General features: G+C 38.0%; 2 long non-coding RNA genes across 2 annotated transcripts in view; one reads left to right on the top strand and one right to left on the bottom strand.

Annotated features, from left to right (window-relative positions):
- Positions 1-20,853, bottom strand: part of LOC125694206 (uncharacterized) — a 63,526-nt gene that overhangs the window by 5,029 nt on the left and 37,644 nt on the right. The gene's annotated exons all lie outside the window — the stretch shown is intronic.
- Positions 1-20,853, top strand: part of LOC125694207 (uncharacterized) — a 46,609-nt gene that overhangs the window by 23,265 nt on the left and 2,491 nt on the right. Inside the window, exon 2 of the long non-coding RNA XR_007377457.1 lies at positions 10,589-10,714. This is a non-coding gene — a long non-coding RNA (uncharacterized LOC125694207). The remainder of the gene's footprint in view (positions 1-10,588; positions 10,715-20,853) is intronic.

Here is a 20,853-nt window from a genome sequence, read left to right as displayed (position 1 = left end):
ATAATATTTCAAAGTACTCATGCTTGCTGCCCCAGTCAGGAGAGAATGCTGCAATTGTACATAATGGTATGGAGAAATCTAAAGTTACGCAGAATTAGCCATATTCTTGACTAAAGGAAAAGAAGGGGAAAATCACATGGCACGCAGGAAATGCTTTTCAGAGATCCAAAACCAATACTGAGGCGGCTCTTAAACCAAACCAAAACTTCTGCGATACGCATACATGTCACAGGTTAGTGTGCAGACTTTTGGGTTCTTCTGTAGTTCTGCTGGCCCAGAAACCAGTACATCTCTAAGCCTGCAAGCTCACGTGCTTGTAGCCTTTAACTAGGCTGCTGTCAAAAAACTGACTGCTTTTGAGGTAAAAACTGTCAAGTAATACTGTGTGTACAGGACAGTTTGAGGTGAGATGCTCATTAGCCAGGCTAGTTTAGGAACAGAGCAAATGTGAGGAGCAGTCATAATATTTGTTCAAATACTTAACTGTACTTCCAAAAATAATGTATTTAGGGTTTGAAATTATTCTTTGCTCACCAAAATTTTTCCTGATTACTGTTTCATTAAACTTTGATTTTAAAAACCCCTCAAAATCAGAATTTAATGTGAAAATACTCAATGCAATATGATTTTGGTTGTTTTTTGCTTACTGCATTATATAACTCAATGAAAATTAATTGCTATTTTTATTTATTAGATCACAATTGCATTCTTATGTTCTAAATGTACTTTTACATCTGAGCAATTGAACCAGACTGCAATTTGAGTGAGTATTCCTTCATGTTAGTCTTATTTGAGGACATTTTTCCAGCATGGAGGATTGCTGTGCTGGACCTGTTAACTTTGCTTTGTATCTAAAGCCAAGAAATTGGTGAATATATTCTAATACTGCATGCCGTTTTCCAGTCCTTTTGGACAACAGTTCTCCATTTTTTTGTTACTGGGACATGTTACTATTTATGGAAGATATACACATATTTCTATGCTCATAAATCATATGTAAGCATCTGTTCTTTAGATCAGTAGATGGAGATTTGAACTGCTTTTTACATTAATATCCATGAAGCAATGCTCACTGACATTGTGCTTAAATTTTAATATTTTAAAAAATATCTCAGTGATGTAACTTTGGATTTTTTGATATAGCAAACAGTCTTACATAGAGTTCCGAGTTGCCTGTACCCAAGAATGTCTAATAGAGTGGCAGGATAGATGGGGCAAACATTACAAACAACATGATCAACTTGGCTAAAACACAACAGTTCTGTTAGTACAACTCTGTACAATGTACTGCTTTTGAAGGGAATTTCTTACCCTCCTCTGTTTAAACAGGAACCCTTCCCTTATTTCTTGAATCTGTGTTGTGTGTAGAGACCTACACTTCTGTATAAGTACTGTACATTTTGCACATGATCCTGCAGACAAGATTTGAAGGGCAGTAACTGCAAAGCTGTGTTCTAAAAAAATACAGTATGTATGGAAACAAAAGGCTGTGTGCAAGTTAAAATGTAAGATGTGGGAAAGAAAACTGTGTATGATAGGATGTGCTGGATGTGAATTTAAAAAAAGTTTTCATTTTCTTATTTTGGAATCTCAATATTTATATTTTTTGCATGAAGATTTTTACAGCTATAAGTACAAAAATCTTCAGTATCAATTCCGTTCAGCCTTTATTAGAATCCTAGAATTGCTCAGGTTGGAAAAGACTTTAAAGACCATCAAGTCCCACCGCAACCGAACCATACTACCTGAACTCTAACAACCCTCTGCTAAATCATGTCCCTGAGCACAACATTCCTTTTTTCAAGGATGGATTTATTTCTAAGTAGCAAAAGCTGATTGGCTGCTTTTCACCATCTGCTCCATTGGGTTTCCTTCATGGGAAGGGAGACTTGATATTTTGACTCTGAGTTAATAAGTATCAGCAATGGCAACTGGGTTTTCATAGGATGAAATTCTGTCTAAAAACAGGAATATATTTTGTATTACTAAAAGGTATTAAGTCTTATTGCAAGTTGCCTTGGTCTTTGCCTGCTTCTCCTCCTGATTTCTACAGGAAGAGGAAAAAATCAAAACCCAACCTTTATCAAAACAGCAACAGCAAAGAAGGAAAACCTGCTTCAGTGCAGATGATGTGATTTACATCTTGAGTTTTCTGGTCTATTTCTGTACAGCATTACCTTTTAGGTTCTTCACGGTGATTATGACAGACGTATATACTCAGAAAAACGTGACTGAGGTTTTGAAAACAGTTTTTATATTCATGCTTTTAAAATAGAAAAATTTCATCAGCGTTTTCATTTTCTTTGGAGGCGGGTGCTGCTTTTGTGAGAGTTAGCTTTGGGATCCTCCATATGCCTGTACTTAACACAGCCAGAACAGAGTGCAGTTGCAACTGGCTTTAAATATCCCATCCCCCTCTTTTTTTTTTTTTTGTTTGAGTCGCTATAGGAATGGACTGTCAGAATTACCGAATTCAAATAATTATGGTCCTGCTGCACAAAGTTTCTTTTGATCAAGAGCAAGTCATTTGAACCTGAACATTTAGTGGGTAATACTTAGAGCCTCATAAAAGTGTAGTGATGGCTGATATCTCATAGTGCTTTGAACATGTGAAGTGCTATATAAACAGTATAGGGCTATTGCACACAACTCGAGCTATTAGCATTTGAGGCACACTGCCCCAGGCCCTTAGAGCAGGAATTGTGTCTTCACTGGAAGAGAGGCACCTTTTTAGGTTCCGTGTCTCTGCTTTGTTTAAACATCAGGAACTTCTTACGTAGCACGTAGATATGGAAAATATATATGTGCACACATGTTTTCAAATGCTGTGTTTATCACACAGTACTAGCAAAAGGCAGAAGATATCCAGCTAGAACTGTTATTGTGCAAATGTAAGGATGGCAAATCGCTGCCTGATGACAGTATCTGCTTTGCTGTAATTATGTTTTGGGGTTTTTGTGGGTTTTTTCCTTTGCAAAATTTCTATATGCCAAAATACTTATTGCTGACAAACTCAGTATTTTCCACATATACTTTAAAATGAGATTGTGCTTCAAATTCATCCTTGAAAATACCAGCATGCTTCACAAAGGTTAAACCACAGATTCAAGACTATGTTGAGAACTTCATGGATGACTGTGTATAAATGCTGGTGAAATAAAATTAAGGTATGAACTTAAGAAAATAGAGGGGCATTTGCTAAACAGGCAATGTAATGTCCATCTATGAGTGGGACGTACTGCTCAGTTTGGAACAAAGTTTTCTTAGGGTAGTTAGAATTGCTGGTTTTGCTTTGTTTTGACTGTCCGTTGCATGGTCTGTGTGCTTTGATAAATAAAGGCTGCTGTTTAGGATGCGAAAGATACGCCTGTCTTGCAGTCACTTCACTGTGCATCCTGGGGCAGTAGAAAGACTCGTGGCTTCTTCTGGGAGAAGAGGAAATGCCTTGAAGTCTTTTTATGCAAGTCATTGCTGCGGTTTAAAAGAGCACAACAGTTTCTGGCCCATAGTTAGCGTAATATGCTTTTTGCCTTCTGGTAGTGCAGCAGCAGAGACCCTTCTAAAGAAGTGCTTTTTCTACTTTTATTATTCTTATTTTTTACAGTCTTGAGCTTAGGCTTTTAGGCATGTTAAATGATCTAAACAAGCTTTGGATTTTTGTTACACAAGTTATGGATTTGTGTTGCTGTTATCTAGGAAAAACCATTCAAATCAAACATGCTATTGACTAAACCCTACAAAGCTCTGAGTACAGCATAAGCTCAGACTTGGAAGGACTGGGCACACAACTGAAATGCTTAGCATAGCAAAACCCATTGCAGTACAATTACTTGTACTAGATCCAATGATTTACAGCATGGGTGAAGCATAATCCTCGTGTTCATGAAGTTAATGCCATTTACTGTTGTTTCCCTATATATAAAGACCAACACACAAAACACTTGTTTTCTACTCTGGAAATTGTGTTTTTAAGTATTGCCTAAACAAAGCCCACAACAAAAGTTACAGGATTGCAGGAACTCTTATAAAAGCTTATCTATTTTGTTGAAAATTGGTACGCTCATAGTGTTTTCCATTTGCCTGTACTTTTGTGGCTGTCCCAGCATCCTCATCCTTGTCCCTGTTCAGTTCAGCTGCCTTTTGAAAATCTTTGTGCTCCAGTGACCACTTTAAACTTTCTATTGATAAAATTAAACTGGACCCTTAATTTATTTTTCCAACAGAAAGTGCGAGTTGAAAGTGGTCATTAGCCCAAAAACCTACGGTGAGAGCAAAGATGATTTTATTAGGAAGGGAGAGTGATGTTTAATCTCTTTTCTGTCTTTCAGACCCTTTTTTGTGCTAATTTCTTATCTTTTTTTGCTTTCTCCCCTTTCCCAGACTCCCAGGAAATGCAGTTTCTACACACTTTCCTGAAGTTCCCCTCTTCCAGCCCCACAGCAGTGAGGTTTCCCTCTTTGTAGTTATCTGCTGCAGGAAGAAAGAGTAAACCAGGAGGAGGGGGAGAAAAAAGCCAAGTTTTTGGGAACTTGGCTGAAACGGATTCATGAATTCTGTCTACAAAAACTGTGGGAGATACACTAGAAGCTTGGCAATAAAGTAAATGACAGAATCAGATGAGGGGAAAATATGTATAGCCAAAGGATGTGGGGATTATTAAAATATTCCCTTTGCTTCACATGCGCTTGTGTGTGTTTTAACAATGCACATAAACATACAACACAAGCAGTAGAATGTGATGGGAGAAAAGAGGATTTCTCTTTCTTTTGGAGACCCAGGGCTATCAGCTATAGCAGTCTAGGGCTATAGTTATACATCTGTCACATCTAAAAGTCCCAAACATAATAAAAATGTATTTCCACACAACCGACTCTTGCTCTTTTCCAGTTCTGAGTATATTTAAACAGCCGGTCTGTACTGATTAGTAGTATGTCAAAAAAGATTCCAATGCAGGCAGCACCTTTAGTGAAAGCACTAGGTTTAGAGATCAGCTTCTATAGCCACTAATAAAACCATTGTCAGTACAACCATAGGTGGTGCTGGCTGTTCTGAAAGATTGTGGGGGTTTCTGTTATGAATTTTTTGATTTTGTTTGTTGTGTGTTTTGTTGTTGTTGTTGTTTTTAACATCTTTACCTCATGCTATTTCCAAAACCCTTCTAATGGCATCTGGGGAGTTTGATTCAAATTACTATGCAGCGTAAAGGTGTTCTATTTGTATTTTTCTTCAGAAAGCTCAGGATAAAATTCCATTCAGTGGGAGGGCTCCATTGCTTAAATCCTATATAAACTCTGTCTGAACACCTAATGCAGAGATATTAAGCTGGCTTTTAGCAGATACAGTGAATTTCATTCTTAGTGAATGACCCAGGTGCTAAAAGCTATGGCTGAAAGTGCTAGGTTAAAAGCACAAGTCAGCTAGGTACATAAATATTACATGGCTACATCTTTAATGGGTTCCTGTCGTAGACATGCTTTGTTTTAAAGATTTCCATAACCCTGCTGATTTATTGCGTCTTCTCTAGAAGTATGCTGTTAGCAGGAAACTCGGTTGAAGCGCTTTCAATCATGTTGGAGGATCATTATACTTTCACTTGAATAACTAATTAGTTGCAAGAAATTAACCACTGCTGTTTAGCACAAAAACGCTTCCAAAAAGGATTTATTTTTGTTTGGGAAAATGACCTTAGGCGCTTGAGGAGGGGGGCAGAAAGGAGAAATAATGATCTGGCTGTCTTTTAATATAACTTTTGTTTTCAATTCAACCTGACAACAAGCAGGCAGCATAACATGGTGCCTTATTCAGAAAGCTTAGACTTGGGGCAAGCACATTTTAATCTTGCCTGCCACACGAATCTCAAGGCTGACCTCATCCCATTGATTGAAACTGGTTTAAGATTCCACATACCATCCCTTAAGGCTATATAAGAGAGGATACAAGAAATGAATTACTGAATGGGATGAAAGAAAGAATATAATATGACCAAAGAAAGCATATAACCAGTCTGTTCATGTCACTGGATCTCATTTATCTTGTGAAATGTGGATCATGCTTAACTGTCATATGAAGGTCTAGGATGTATCTTGCATAAGAGTTCAGTATTATTGTCACGTGCTGTTTGCTGTTCATAGCATCACTAATGTAAGATATAGTGAAGGCAGGAATTAGAACTAGCAGCAGTTAAAATACTTAGTGATTTGTCCCACTTTGGGGGCAAAAACTGCAAGGAAATTTAGGAAAAATGGCTTCTGAGATCTAATTTCTTCCCAAAGGTATGAAAACACTTCCACAAGAGAATAAATAAGCTGACTTTATCATGTTTTTTTTTTTTCTCCCTGAAGCTTGGATTTCATTCAAACTATTTGAGAAAGACATATGTATACAAAAATTTGTGAACTATCAAATAGAAACTGAAATTATTGTGCTTGTACAAGTCAGTTCTGTTCTTTCAGTCTTTTCCTTCCTCTGTGCAGAGGCGTTGAATTTCTCAGGTATTTAGAGAGGGAGAAGTATCCTTCAGTAATGTAAGGGCCAAGGTGAGTTGAGGCTTATTGGTCTTTCTCGCTCTCCTCTTCTATATACCTATGCTTGCAAGATTAGAAAATTGTCTTCGGTATGTGTACCTGAGATGTAATTATACAGAAATGCTGGAAATTATTCAGTGTAAAAGGAGTCACTGTGCTACTGCTGTTATGCCAAACTCCTGCTGAATTTAAAAAAAAAAAAAAAAAAAAAAAAGGGTAGCACTACCACATTCCTATAATAGCTTTGTTGCTTTTTCCCTCTCCTGTTCTTCCAGTGCTTACTCTCAAACCAATATCTTAGATGGTGTATCTGAAAGTTAGGAACAGAATCTTATTAAGGTGTTTACAATTCTATTAGGTTGCCTACATAGTATAAGAGTTTTCTGAAAATATTTATATGAACCTATTTCTTGTTGCGTGTGTGGTTGTTCTTTTTTCCTCCTCCCTAGATGAGACTTGGATTTTATTGGCACGTGGTAAGACAGTAGAAACAGGAAGGTCATGGCTGAGTATTTCTGGGGGAGAAGGTCTGCATATGTGCTTACCGGGGAAACTAAGTTCATGTGGAATAAAACAACAGAGCTGCCCTCTAAAAAGAGGACATAAGCAATGCCATCACATCCTCAGTCAAATGCATGACAGCGATTTCTTTTCGAGAAGTTACAGAGCAAACAATTTCAAGTTGGACAAGCTGCCCCCAAAACAGATCAGCAGAAACATAGGAGGCCAAGAGTTTGTGTGTGTTTGCACATGTACAAGCTGCTTTGCTTTAGGATACTTATATGAGAGCTCACTGAAGGGGAAAAAAGAGAGAAGGGTTTCACTTTCACTAATAGTTGCTGTCTTGAACAGTTTCAAACTCTGATTTTTACTTCTGCTTGCTGTTCAGATTGGGATCTTGAAACTCATTTCCCTTTGGGTTCTCTCCTTCACGTCTCACACTCTGTGGCATCAGGTGTCCCTATGCAGTGAAAATATATTGTCCTTCATAGCCTTGTGTAATCAAAAGAGGTGGAGAGTAAGTAGTCTAGAAAGAATTAAATATCTAGCAAATATGACAAAGGAAAACATTGAAACAGTTAAAACACGTAGGCAGCTATGCTTCCCTAGCATTCCAACTTCAGCTACTGGCTGAAATCACAACATGTGAAATCCATCATGAATGAAGGAAGCAACAGCAGAAAATGAGTCAGTACAGACTGAGTATGCCATGCCAATATCCTGGGGAATAAGCAGAGAAATAATCCACCTCAAGCAACATGGATTGTAACTGTAATGGTTGTTCCTATTTATTCCATTAGGAAACTTGTTTGTATTAGTTTTGGGTAACTAATTTCCTGTAGCTGTGTGTACACATGATTGAAAAGATGAAGAAAATGAGAAAGTGGGTTGGGTTGGTCACAAGTCTGAGAAATGTCACCTAGGTTTGGGCCTATGCTGCTGGATTAGTAACAGAAGTGCATTTCAGGTGCTCGGTTACAACAGACAAATGGGAAGAATTTCTCTGCATTGACTAAAAAAATCTCAGTTGCGGATAGTGTGCTTCTGATGGACCATTCGGTACGGTCCAGTATGCTGTGTTTATTTTTTTTACAAGCCTCTTCCCTTTAAGGACGTCAACCGATTTAGTTTGTAGTCTTTCATGGTTTCTCAAAGTGCAAGTCTGTAAACACATCCTTGTGTGTGCATAAATATATTACTGCCAAACTTTAGAGTGCAAGAGTAATCAGTGTATGCATCTCACCACTTAGCTCCATTTTGACATTTGGCAGTAAAACAAGGCTGCTTTTCTCAAATGATCAGCAGATTTCTACACAGACTTGGTGGGTGATTAGTTGTGGTTTCTGTAGTTCAAAATTCCTGAGTATAGTGAAAGGCTACAAATGTGCTATCTTTACGGTTATGGACTTGCTAGAGCTTTATAATTCTGAAAGAAAATAGGGATAATTCTACTGATTAAAAAAAAAATCCTGTACCTTGCAGATTATGCTGTCTTGGGAAAATTAAGAACTAACCATTTACGTTGCATTACGGCTTTCTTGTGCCTAAAAAATTTGATATATATTTTATAAAGGTTTTTTTCACAGATGTGTAGTCAGAAGATGAACTATGCCCTTTGTCTGCATTCTTTTGGCTTTGGCATTCTGCCCAGTATTTAAACCCCACTCCCACCGTTTTCTGTGTGTATACATATATATGTATTTTATATAGAGATGAAAGTAAGTTGGGGGCTTAGGTCCTGGTCGTTCTCATTCATTTTTTGTGCTCGTTTAGAGCCTGTGTATAACACTGATATTGACTATTCAATCAGCATCTTTGAAAAGAGGCTGCCAGGTTCCTGATGCAGAAAAGCTAAATGGTGCCAGGAATCATTCACTCTGTGCTAAATATTGCTGCTGGCTCCTCTCTCTGTCTCTCAATCTGTGGATATCTAATCCTCTGCTCTTCACTGTAAAGATGGCAGGATTTAAAAAAGAAAAAAAGCCATCTGAATTTGCTGTTATGTAACAAACATCTTGCCATCCTGCGTGGTTAAAGAGTTGAACTGGACTAAAATGGTATCAAGGTCTTATTTAATTTCCTTTGGTATTTTATACTGTATGTAATGTCTTCATGCTCACCTACCGTGGTACTCGACATTCAGTTCTTCCCTTGCCAAGACTTGTGTTTAGTGAATTTGGAAATTCTATTTTAATCAAGAAGCGTTTTGCTGCCAATCAAGTCTAAATAGCAACACCAAACTGCTTTGCACATGTAACACACCACCAACCAGCAGAATATCTATGAAGCCGTTCAGCTGCACCCTGCTTCTACCACAGAGATGATATCTATGCACAGTTGGCATACTGAAAACTGAAATGGTGGGATACTAAAAACGAAGCTCAGAACAAGTAATGCTAATGTGCCAACAAATCTCTACAACCATGAATGTCTCTTTATTGCATTTCTGGTTTCTAGAAGATCTTTGGATCCTTAGAAGAAATATGGATAAATATGATTGTATAAAAAACAGAATAAGTTTTCCAATCACACTTACAAGTAAGCAAATTATTTATAGCGGTCACTTAAAACCACCATAAAAAGATGAGCATGATGAAACCTTATCAAGCTGCATTATATTCTTAAAATATATGCCGCAGCTAGCTTAAGTGCTAGCCCAGACTACCTAAATTAATCAACTGTCCTCAAAAGCCTTATTCAGAGTTTATTTCACAAGGGAGTTGCCCAAAGGCCTTGGTTGCCAGAACATCTGTCAAATGAGTTTCCCAGTGCCTGGGTCAGATTGGTGCTGGCCTCCCTTGAGTACTCCTTGCACAGCTGGTTGCAATCACCTGCAGCTCCCTGCCTAGCACTTCTCCTGCTGCAAGCAGCCAGGTATTGGAGCAAATGCCCAAGACAAGGGAGGCTGGTGGCTCAGTTACTGTGCTGTAGCTGGGCATACTCTTTGCCTCCAACTGAATATTCAATTGCTCTTTGCAAAGTGCTGAAACCAATGGAGAAAGCATTTGAGAGCATTCCTTGCACTGACATACCAAGTAGTGGACAGGGAGTAGATTTGTTTTCAAAATCTCATTGGTGCAGTTGGAATTTGAATTCAGGTCCTCCATGCCTTGGCTGTGAAAGCTATTTCTTCAAAGGAAAGCAGCAAAAACTGCTTATTCCTTTGCCAGTTGTGAGAAAAGTGAGTTCTTCCTAACGGTAGAAGGCAGCAACACTAAATCCAAGCCTTTGTGGCTGCAGTTCTATACCTCTTGACTCTCGTTTCCCTGGTGAATTTAGGAGCTCTTTCAAATCTGCTGGTTTCTGGCAGTCCTCTTATGTGCACAGTTCCCTATGCAATATACGTTGCTGCCTAGATATAAATCTCAATGGGTATGTGGCATATAGATGCTTGGAAGGTAATTGCGGTGTTTGGTAACTTTTGTAACTTCAGTCTTAGTTGCACTAATATGTGTTCAGGACTTCATTTTGTCTTCTCTTTATAATGAAAAAGATGTCATGATTATGAGTTTGATTAAGCTGACTCGTCTTATTCTTTGCTGGCTGTTCTGCTTTCCTCTTAGGCATAATTTGATGTTCCTTTATGCTGAAATGACAGCTCCTGGTGATGCGTGACAGTACAGCCAAGAAATCTGTACATAGGATGTGTCTTCTCCTGCTGGATAGTTCTCCAGGAAGGGATTTAGCAGGTAAATCAGAATTTAAAAGTCTGTTTCCATTATTTAAAGAATTTAGCTTCATCTGCAAATTCTAGGCACCTAATTTAGAAAAATAGATTAATGCAAGTGACTTCACTGGCTGAAAATGTTAATATCTGAGTTTGAGGGTTTAAGAAGGGTTTTCAGTATGTAAATTAGCTTTTAGCTAAGCCACACCAAAAGCAAACTGGAGAAGTTAAAATATTTTTTATATGGAACTTTTGGTTTTTACTTCTGCTTATCATTCTGCCAGCAAGTAGTTGGCCTGGATGAAGAGAGCATGCTGTCTTACAAGATCTTCATCCTAGTAAGAGTGATGGGAAACAGCTCTGGGATAAATTACTTGTTTTAAAATTATTAATATGGAGAATTACTAGTGTAGGACTGGTTTTCTCTTACACCTTGCTGATTTAGAAAGTTGAACCTTAAGTATTTTGCAGTTTTCTTCTACTCTGAGTATATCAAATATAGTCTACCTTAAAAAGAGTTTTTCCTTTTTACCAAAGAACTCTTAATAGACTTCAAAAGGAATTAACTGTGTTTTGAGCTTCCTTATCTTTGTTCACCTCCTTCAATATGTTGTAAATCTATTACTGAAATTTTATGCTAATATTTCTTGCTCTTGTTTGCTCCTTCATAAGGTCAGGTAATCAAAAATAGTCCACATCTCTCTTGATGCCCTTGGGGATTCTTGGAAAAACTGGTTAGAAAAAAGTGCAAAGGTGTGATCTTGCTGACTCGTCTGATTTCTCATTCATTATATTGAGACAGTGAGGGTGAATAAATTCTGGGTTATGTAAAATAAGACAAGCATGGAAACATGGAAAACATGCCTATTCTTGTGAGAGGTGTGCTGTGCAACAGCTTATGAGCTGCGGTTGGAGAGCTATTCTGAGTAAGATGGATGCTGCCTGTGCAGGCCTGGTAGGGCTACTGATTGCTGTGTTTTTTCATCCCTGCACCTTCCCTGCATCTTGTCCCATCACTGCAGCACTGTTGTATGTTATCTCCCATGGAATTAGTGGGATTCCTATTCAGTAGGGGCATATAGGTTGGAAACAAAAGCACGCCTCCAGTTGTACTTCAATGATAAAGCTCAAATACGTTGCAAATATGTAGTGCAAGATGATAAAATGTGTCTCTATTTCTTTTATATCAGATGTAGAAACTTGATCATGAAACTTGATAATGTTTTAACTGCTAGGGATGTGATTTAAAACGTGTGTCAAAATCTGCAGTTTAAAAAATGATCTCTGGACAAACAGCAAATCAGTTTGTGCATTATGCTAATTCATTTATACACTAGATAGTATCTGTGGCAAATCATCTGATTATAAAAGTAATTATTAAATTTATATGGAAACTCTAATATGTTATCTTAAATTTCGTTCTCATTTGTTTAATTTTCATAACATAAAATCTACAACAGCATTTTAAAATCATGAGGGTGGTATCCCTGCTACAAGCTTCTCTACTGTCCCATGAATTTGATTATTAGAAGTGAAAAGCCCAGAGAGGACTTCTTGTTTGTATTTCATTGTCCCATTCAGTTCCATCATGTGCAAGAATATAGCTGCTTGATACTTGAAAAGAAGCAATTAAAATAGGTATGGCTGGAGTTTTGAATATATGAGGGCTGCTCTGAAAGTGATGCCTCCTATCTTATTATGTTGACCCATTATGTTGACAGCAGAGGTGGATGTTGATGGTAGTAAAGGAGAGGTTGAACCTTCCCATCAGTTACTCAGTTACATTTTGTTGCTGTGTGACAGACAGCAGTAGAGGGGCAGTCTGACAAAGGCATCTGACACAGAAGCGCATATGAAGCTAAGGTGTTATTGAATTCCTACACGTGGGAAAAATTGCCTTCATTTACATTCATCAATGATTACTGAATGCTTATGAGACAAAGCAGTGGATGTGAGCACAGTGAGGTCGTGGGTGGTGTGTTTCAGCAGTGGCAACAGCAGTGTGAAAGACAAGCCATGTTCTGGGTGATCATGCACAGTTGTCACAACATGAAATGAAGAACATCTCGATCAGTTCATCTGGGCGAATCGGTGGATTAGGAGTGGGGGTCTGGGTATTGAGCTGAATATGAGCTTCAGTGTATTGGAAACGATGGTGACAATGTTGAAATATTGGAATATTTGTGCCAGATTGGCGCCACGAATGTTCACACAACAGCAGAAAGAACACTGTATGCAAAATTTTCAGGACCTGTTGAACCAAAGTGAGGCTGAAGGTGACAGTTTTCTGGGTCACACCATTACCAGTGATGAGACCTGACATTAACTCTATGAGCTGAGGTCAAAATGGCAGTCCATGAAGTGGACACTGAAATTTCCCATTGAAGAAAATATGCAAGATATTATAAGCCCTCAGTGGGAAAAGTGATGTGCCTGCCTTTTGGGATAGGAAAGGGATGGTCATTCTGCATTTTCTGTAACCTGGCTAAACCATCAGTGCTGACTGCTGCATCATAATGTGGGCTTGAACTTCCTGAGTCAGGCTGGAGAAGAAGACAACCTTCCTCTTGCAATTCAATCCCACCTGGCCCTGTACCAGTTTGAAGACAGTGGAGCAATGGAGAGCATTGTCAATCTTGGCTGCACTGTCCTACCACATCCACAGTACAGTCTGAATGGATTTGTCACCATCTGAATTCTGTCTGTTCAGGCCAGTGGAAGATGGGCTGTGTGGGTGTTTTCCTAGCAATAATGTCATAGCAGCTGTGCAACAGTGGGACACTTCTGCTGGTGCCAATTTTTGCAACTGAAGCAGTCATGCTCTTATTCATCACTGGCAAAAATGCAAAGCTAATGGTGGAAACTGTTCAAAAATGGTGTTTAGTAGCTGAGACTTTGCTCTATTGGATAGTTACTATGCTCTTTGTATCTCCTGTATTTTCCATAGACTAAGTAGGAGGCATTACTTTTAGAGTGAACTGTGTATGTAGTTTAACTTAAACGTCTTGCTAGTTTGTAAGAAGGGATACAGAGGGTGTAGATCATTCTCATTTGGTTTTGTTTTGTATTTAAATGCAGTCTTCTCCCTGTTTTTGTGCCACAGTTGTGAATGAGTTTCTGCAGACAGTGAAAACAGAACACATCAGTAAGATAGAAAATGGACCAGATATTAGAGGGGATACAGGAGAAAATATTCTAGTATTCATTCAGTAACCTTTCTCTTCTTACACATGAAATGTAAATTACGGGAATGTAGTGGTCAAGTATGAATTGAATGTGTCATGTAATACCATGGCTTTCACAGCAGGTCAGATGTCTGAAGAGAATACCTTGTATTTTTACCATTAGTTGAATGGTAAATCCCTTTTGAACTAAAGGAGCTGAATGCCAAGCGAGAGATCTCTCCGCTCTTGACAATTTTTAAGATTTGGCTATACGAGATACCAGCACAGGATGATATCAGATTTTGCACTGGTTTAGGCAGGACACTGGACTAGTGGATTGACTGGGGTCCTTTCCAATCTCAATTCAGGAATGTCTAATCTCAGCCACGCTGAGTATGCTGCTGTATGGCTTCATGGAACTTAGTCAGAAGCACTTGTCAGTAAAAATATTTCAGACAGTCCAAGACTTTAAAAAGTAGATCTACTTCTGCGTTTTTCTGTCAGCTGTTTGAGAGCTTTTGTTTAAGGAAAAAAGAATGTGGGCTGACATCTTCACATGTCTGCATAACTTTTTGCAGCACCTGTAAAGCGTTTCATTTTGAGAAGGGCTTGGGGAGTTTTATTTTGCTTTTATATTCTTTGTGCAATTGTAATCTTTGGATGAAGTTTAAAATGGAGTGCAAAGGAAGAATAGAAAACATAAAATTGTAGGGGAAAAATAGTAGAATAAAACTAGCAAGGTCAGTTGTAAAGCATCAAATACTGCTTTCCTTTGTAATGGAATGATTTCCAAACTGTGAGGGGGGGGGGGGAAGTATGCTGCTCCCCCACTCCCCATGGAAAAAAATGTAAAAGCTCAACAGATCTGTGGAATATATTCAGTTGCTGTAGGTAATATTGGTAAGTTGGCTACATGCTCAAAAACCTGAATGGATTCCTGATACTTAGCCCCTTTGAGTTGAAACTATACATTCAATAAGCAAAAAATCATTTGCGTAATGATTTCTAATGATTAAGGCATTAGAAATATGTTAATAAAAATATTGTTCAGCTGTTTTTAATAACCTTTTTTTATTTCTTAGTGTAAATACTTCAAAGCACAACTTTGAGTTTTGAATGTTTGAACTGATGAATAGCACATATGTGGAATGGCAGAAAATAGGAAACATTATGAAATCTAGAAATTTCATAAATAATCTCTTCCATGTTGAATGGAGCTGGCTGTTTTGAAGGCTACCAGCAGGAGACCCCCGGCCCTCCCCATATATATATATGTTTTGTGACATTGAAACTGCTTTCTTTTAGCTTTTGAGAAGAGAAAGCTCTAAACATAGGGCCAAAGCTGGATTCGGTATGTAGTTCTGTTAATGACTTCATAAGAGCTATTTTACCTTTTCAGGATGGTTTAGGTAAAGCTCAAATTCTGTCACAGAACAGTTTAGAAATGAAATATTTGTGTTAAACCTGCTTTGAAAACGCTCTTGCACAACACTGTTTGTTGCAGCAAATAACTACACGTGTGCAGGTCAGTACTTGCCTCTAGGAAATAGTGTTCTAGTAGATCTGGAATATAGATTGAAACCACACACTAAAAATACTTGATCAGCCATTTAGCTTAGAAGTTAGTGTAGTGTGCTTCAATTAAACTGACTCCCTAAAAATACCCTAGATATGCGGTTTAAATGCTCTACAAATGGTTTTTCATCTAGCCTGGAATTGTTTGCATCTCTAAAAATTTCGTGAGTGTAAATGGGAGTTTAGATTATGTGATGAACAAAGTATTGCAGTTGTCTGAGTACAAAATTTCTGTGGAGTCTAAAGATAAAATCGTCTCTTGTATCCATTTTTTGGCAGAGAGAGTGATTGATGAGAAGTACAGTATATGAAAGAACAGTTAAAACAGACACACTGACATTATAATAGTGTCTCATCAGATGATGTGGTGTTTTGACTACATGGCTACAGTGGGTCTATAATTTAAATGCCATGAATGGCACAAAAAGCAATAGCAGGGAGACAGGAATACTGTAAAGTCTCCGGGTCTGTACTTAGAAGGCTGATAAAATAACCCTTTGAACTTGTGGTGCCAAATGTTGTCCCAAGTTACCATTTTTCCATGGGGAAAGCAGTTTTTGTTGCTGTGGAGTTTTATTTCTTCCTTTCCTCTTAACAGACAGACATTCCTGTTTAGATTGCTTGGCTTGCATTGCTACGAAAATCCCAGGCAAGGGGAGGCTGCTTCGTTTTGCCTAACCCATGTCCAGTTCACACATTCAGTACAGAATTCTCTATTGTGAGTAGTCATGACTATGTTTTCTTTGTGCTGTTGGCTTTTGAATGTGCTTCTTTATACTTTCACTGAAGTAGCACACAGAACTAATTTCACCAGAAGCCATTGGTGTTGAGCTGTAACAGAGTTGCACAGAGTCCTGTGACTGCATCCCAGCTATAATATTCCATTTGTTTCCACTCTGCTGTTGTAAGTCTGCAGTGTTTTAGACTTGTCCTTCCCCTCTCTCTTTTTTTTTTTTCCTTTTCTTTTTCATTTCCATTTTAGATTATAACCGACTTTGTTTTGGTTATTGGACTCAATTGTGAGTAAGCACGTTTCTGTGCCTTTGCAGCAGCCAGACATTTAATGCACCTTAGTGTAATACATGGTGTAATTGTTTGCCAGATTGGACAGTCTTTCCAGATACAGTTCTTGATCTTTGAGGACCTTGCAAAATGTATACAATATGTTAATTGTGAAGTATTTTTCAGTATGTATTTCAGAAGAGAAGAAATGCTCTGTAAGTGGAACTTGTTTTAAATACTCAATTTCTAGCAGGACACATTATTTCATTATACTGCTAGAATGCAAACAAAAGAATGAAGTCTTTGTAAATTGCATTTTTTCATTTAGACTGGTTCATTGTAGACAAGTGTGGTATTATACAAGGTATGTTAGCTGTTTCCAATTTAGACTAAGTGCATGGACTCTTAAAATATTCACAGAGGGCTAACAAATTTAAAATCCACTTAGTTCTGTGAAATCAAAAGTAGTAATATTCGGTATATGGTAAAGACGTAAGTAAGTTTTTTTTTTTTTGTTTTTTTTTTTTTTTTTAAAAAGACTTTTCTGAAACAAACTTCAAATTCCAAGTGTGGTAAATAAGTGCACATATGTATGCCCTTTTCTTCTCGCTTAAAAAAAAAGTCATACCTAAAATTCAATGCCTATTTCTCTGCTAGAAAAATAATGAAATTTATCTATTTTACACAGAAGTAAATAAAAGTGAAAAAGATAAGGCTATTGCACTGATTTAGGAAGTTTGGGGTCTAGCAGAAGTTACTTATTGAAATCTGTCTTCATCTGGTATTTGTCATCTGAGATCTCCTCTTCTAACTATTAGAAATTTGCAATAATCAAAATGGTTTTCTCCTGATCCTGTACATCTATATAGCTACTCGGGATCTTTCAAAATCCATTAATAGGTTTTGAAAGGAAGTCTGACAACTGTAAAAAATAAAGAAATTAAAAAAAAAAATACACAAAGGTACAGCAGCCAAGTGAAAGCAGCTGTCTTGTGATTTTCCCTTCTGAATAGGAGTGAAGAAAGTTTTAAGTTAAACCACTCTGAATGAGTGCAATCAGTCCTTCTTAGTTTTGGCAGAAGGCAGAGGGAACTCTTCAAAGAAATGTTTAGTGACTTTAAAATGTCTTTGTCCGGAAGTCCAAGAACTGTAACTAGAACTATGCCTGTAAGCAATAAATCATAGAATGGTCTGGGTTGGGAGGGACCTTTCAGATCAATCTAGTTCCAAACCCCCTGCAGGGATGTCTCCCTCTAGAACAGGTTGCTCAGAATCTATAAAGGTGAAGTTTTTTATAAACATCTATATAGTTTTTTTTAAACATCTAATAGAAATTGAAACTGGTGTAATCTTGTAGTATGCTCTAAGGCTTCCATCTTCTTTCCTGCAAAGATCATTGTTTTATTTACTGTTGTTATTCAGAAGTGTCTAGAGTGAAATAACTACGTTTTGGGTCTTGGGCCTACAGGTTTTGTGAAAACATGGCTTTTCTTTTTTTTAATAGAAACACAGAATGTCTTGGGTTGAAAGGGAGGATCATCAACTTCCCCTCCCTCCCCCCACAGGCAGGGCTGCCAGCTGCTAGATCAAGCACTATATCAAGTTCCCAGGACCACATCCAATCTGGCCTTACACATCTCCAGGGATGGGGCATCTACAACCTATCTGGGCAACGTGTTTCAGCACCTCACCGCTCTCTCAGTGAAAAACTTCCCTCTGACATCTAAGCTAAATCTCCTCTCCTTTAGTTTAACACCATTCTCCCTTGTCCTCTCACTATCTGCCCTTGCGAAGAGTTGATATCCCTCATATTTATGAACTCCCTTTAAATATTGGAAGGCAGCAATGAGGTTTCTCTGTAGCCTTTTCTTTTCCAGACTCAACAAGCCTGGTTCCCTCAGCCTGTCTTCATAGGGGAGGTGCTTCAGCTCTCTGATCATTTCCGTAGCCCTCTCCAACAGCTCCACATCTTTCCTGTGTTGAGGACTCAGACTTGGATGCAGTGTTCCAGATGGGGCACCACAAAGGCAGAGTAGAGGGGGACAATCGCGTCCCTTACCCTGCTGGCCACCCCTCTTCTGATGGAACCCAGGGTCCCATTGGTATTCTGGGCTGCAGGTGCCACTGCTGGTTCATGTTAAGTTTTTCATCAACCAGAACCCTTACGGTTCTTCTCAGCATGGCTACTCTCAAGGAGTTCTCCCACTTTGTTTGCATATCTGGGATTACCTCAACCGAAGTGCAAATTCCTCTTACATTTATTGCTAGTTTAATCCTTTATTATCCTGCCAATGTACTTAAGTCTCTTTTTTGTTCCATTTTTTTGCTTGATAGCACAACAGAAATAAACAGTAAAATAAGATTTCTTGAACTTCTAGTTCCTACCTTAGATTTTTTTCCTTGATATGTCACAGGTATCATAATCAAATCCTTTGTGATGAGCGTGATTGCTTTTTGTCACTGTCTATTAATAGTCATTAAAACTGCCTAGTGACAAACTACTGACAAATCAAGCACATACAATATTGAGAGGTATGACTTCATGTGCTGAACTTCCCAAATTCTGATTGCAGACTTGTCTCTGCACATAGGTCACAGTTAATCACATTACTTATGTTGAGATGCAGTCCAGGCGTGTGAATATGAGGTCAACTTTTTCTTTTTTTTTTTTTTTTTTTTGGTCTTTCTTTCCATGCAAGATGAAATGAGCTCATGTAACTGTGCTGACAGCATCGAATTTGTATTTGTGAAATGCCGAAAATATTGTTGGAAGTGACTGAGTACCAGAGTTCTGCTTGTGATTTTTGAAAAATGGTGGTTTCTTAGCACCCATATTGACAACAGTTTGGTTGATAGGCGAGGACTTTTGCCTCATTTTTGAACACCACAGAAAACCAGGATTTACCTAGAAATTAAGCACCTATGCTTAATGCACTCTTTCAAACTACTGGAAGTGTTCGTAAGAATAATAAGAGCCTTGGAAAGCTTAGGAATATCCTAACATCTTCTCACAAACCAAAGTGCTTTTACTTCTGAGGTGTTGCAGACATGGAGAGAAAAGTCTGGTGTTTTTATTTCGTGGATGTAATCTTTGCCTGCTAAAGTTCCTACTTGTTCTGAGGGGAAAACTCAGAGTAAATGGTGAAGAAAAATTTGCAGCATATTTGCATCGACTTTCTCCGTATACTTGATCTTAATGGTCTTCCTAATGATCAGCTGGACTGAGCAGAATTATCAGATGGTTTTGGGAAGTGAACAAACTTCGAAATGAAAAGTATTTCAGAAATGGTCATATCTTTGCCCATGTTAACAGATGTGAAACTCAGCTTCTGAGCAGCATAGGAACTAATTTCTGTCAACGTCATTTATATTATCAGGATCATAAAACAAGTACTGGACTCCTAACCATGGTGTTATCTATTACTGATATTAGTTCAGAGACTCCAAATAGAAAATTTACAGTCTTTAAGGAAATACTGAATGTGCTCCTCAACTGTACTCTGAAAACTACTGTAACAGCATAATCATCAGAAAACAAAACAAAACAAAAAAAGTTTCTTGTAAAATGAGTAGTTAATACAAGAAACTAAAAAGCTGAAGGATTAAGTAACAATTTAGTTGAGAGCAGTTAGAAGTGCTAGGAAGATATGCTGGTCAGAAAAAAATGACAGTAATCCAATCTGGTGCCTATAGTCCTACAGGAATCAGCAGAGATGAATGAGTTTTTTTAGTAAGCCACAATCCTGTGACTTCACTGTATGGAAAAGAAACACGTGTCTAATGGTGTGCTTGGGTTTTGGAAAAAGCTAGAAGAGGGCATGAGAACCATTATGGTAAGAACTTGATCTTGCCTGGCTGTATTTAGCTGGTGTGGATCAAGGTTGCAAATAGTCACTTCCCTATCATACAACACAGTTCAGTCAAAAGGAATTGAATAGATTTTCTTACAATTATTGCTGCAAAACCCCTCTATGGGACAACATGAATGCAAAAGACAACTTAAGAGAAGTAATGGTTAACGTTGTTGCAAACTTTAAGATCAGAGTATGAATTGATGAAAAATCTCTACTCATGAAAAAGGTTTGTCAAAAATAAAATAAATGGTTTAGGTATAGCACTAATTTCCTATTTAAGAGGTAACTTCTGAATAACCAGTGAAATGAAATCATTCTCCATGCTCAAGTGAGTTTTAAATTCAGAATGAACGTACAGATTGTCTTCATGGCATGCAAGCATATGATACACTTAGACTACTTTTTTCTAATAAGTGTTTTGAACTCCAGTTTCTTCAGGAAACCAACATAGCTGTTACTTTTCTGCTAAAAGCTGTGGGTATGTTCTTTAAACTATTGAAACTCTGAGGAGAGCTCAATTCCCTCCTTGATGTAGCAGTGCAGTCCCAGCTGCCATCATGAACTGG

The sequence above is a fragment of the Lagopus muta genome, chromosome 5 (genome assembly GCF_023343835.1).
Source record: "Lagopus muta isolate bLagMut1 chromosome 5, bLagMut1 primary, whole genome shotgun sequence".
In the NCBI taxonomy this organism is placed as follows: domain Eukaryota; kingdom Metazoa; phylum Chordata; class Aves; order Galliformes; family Phasianidae; genus Lagopus; species Lagopus muta.
Note: the sequence above shows the minus strand (reverse complement) of the source record. Positions and strands in the feature narration are given on the sequence as shown.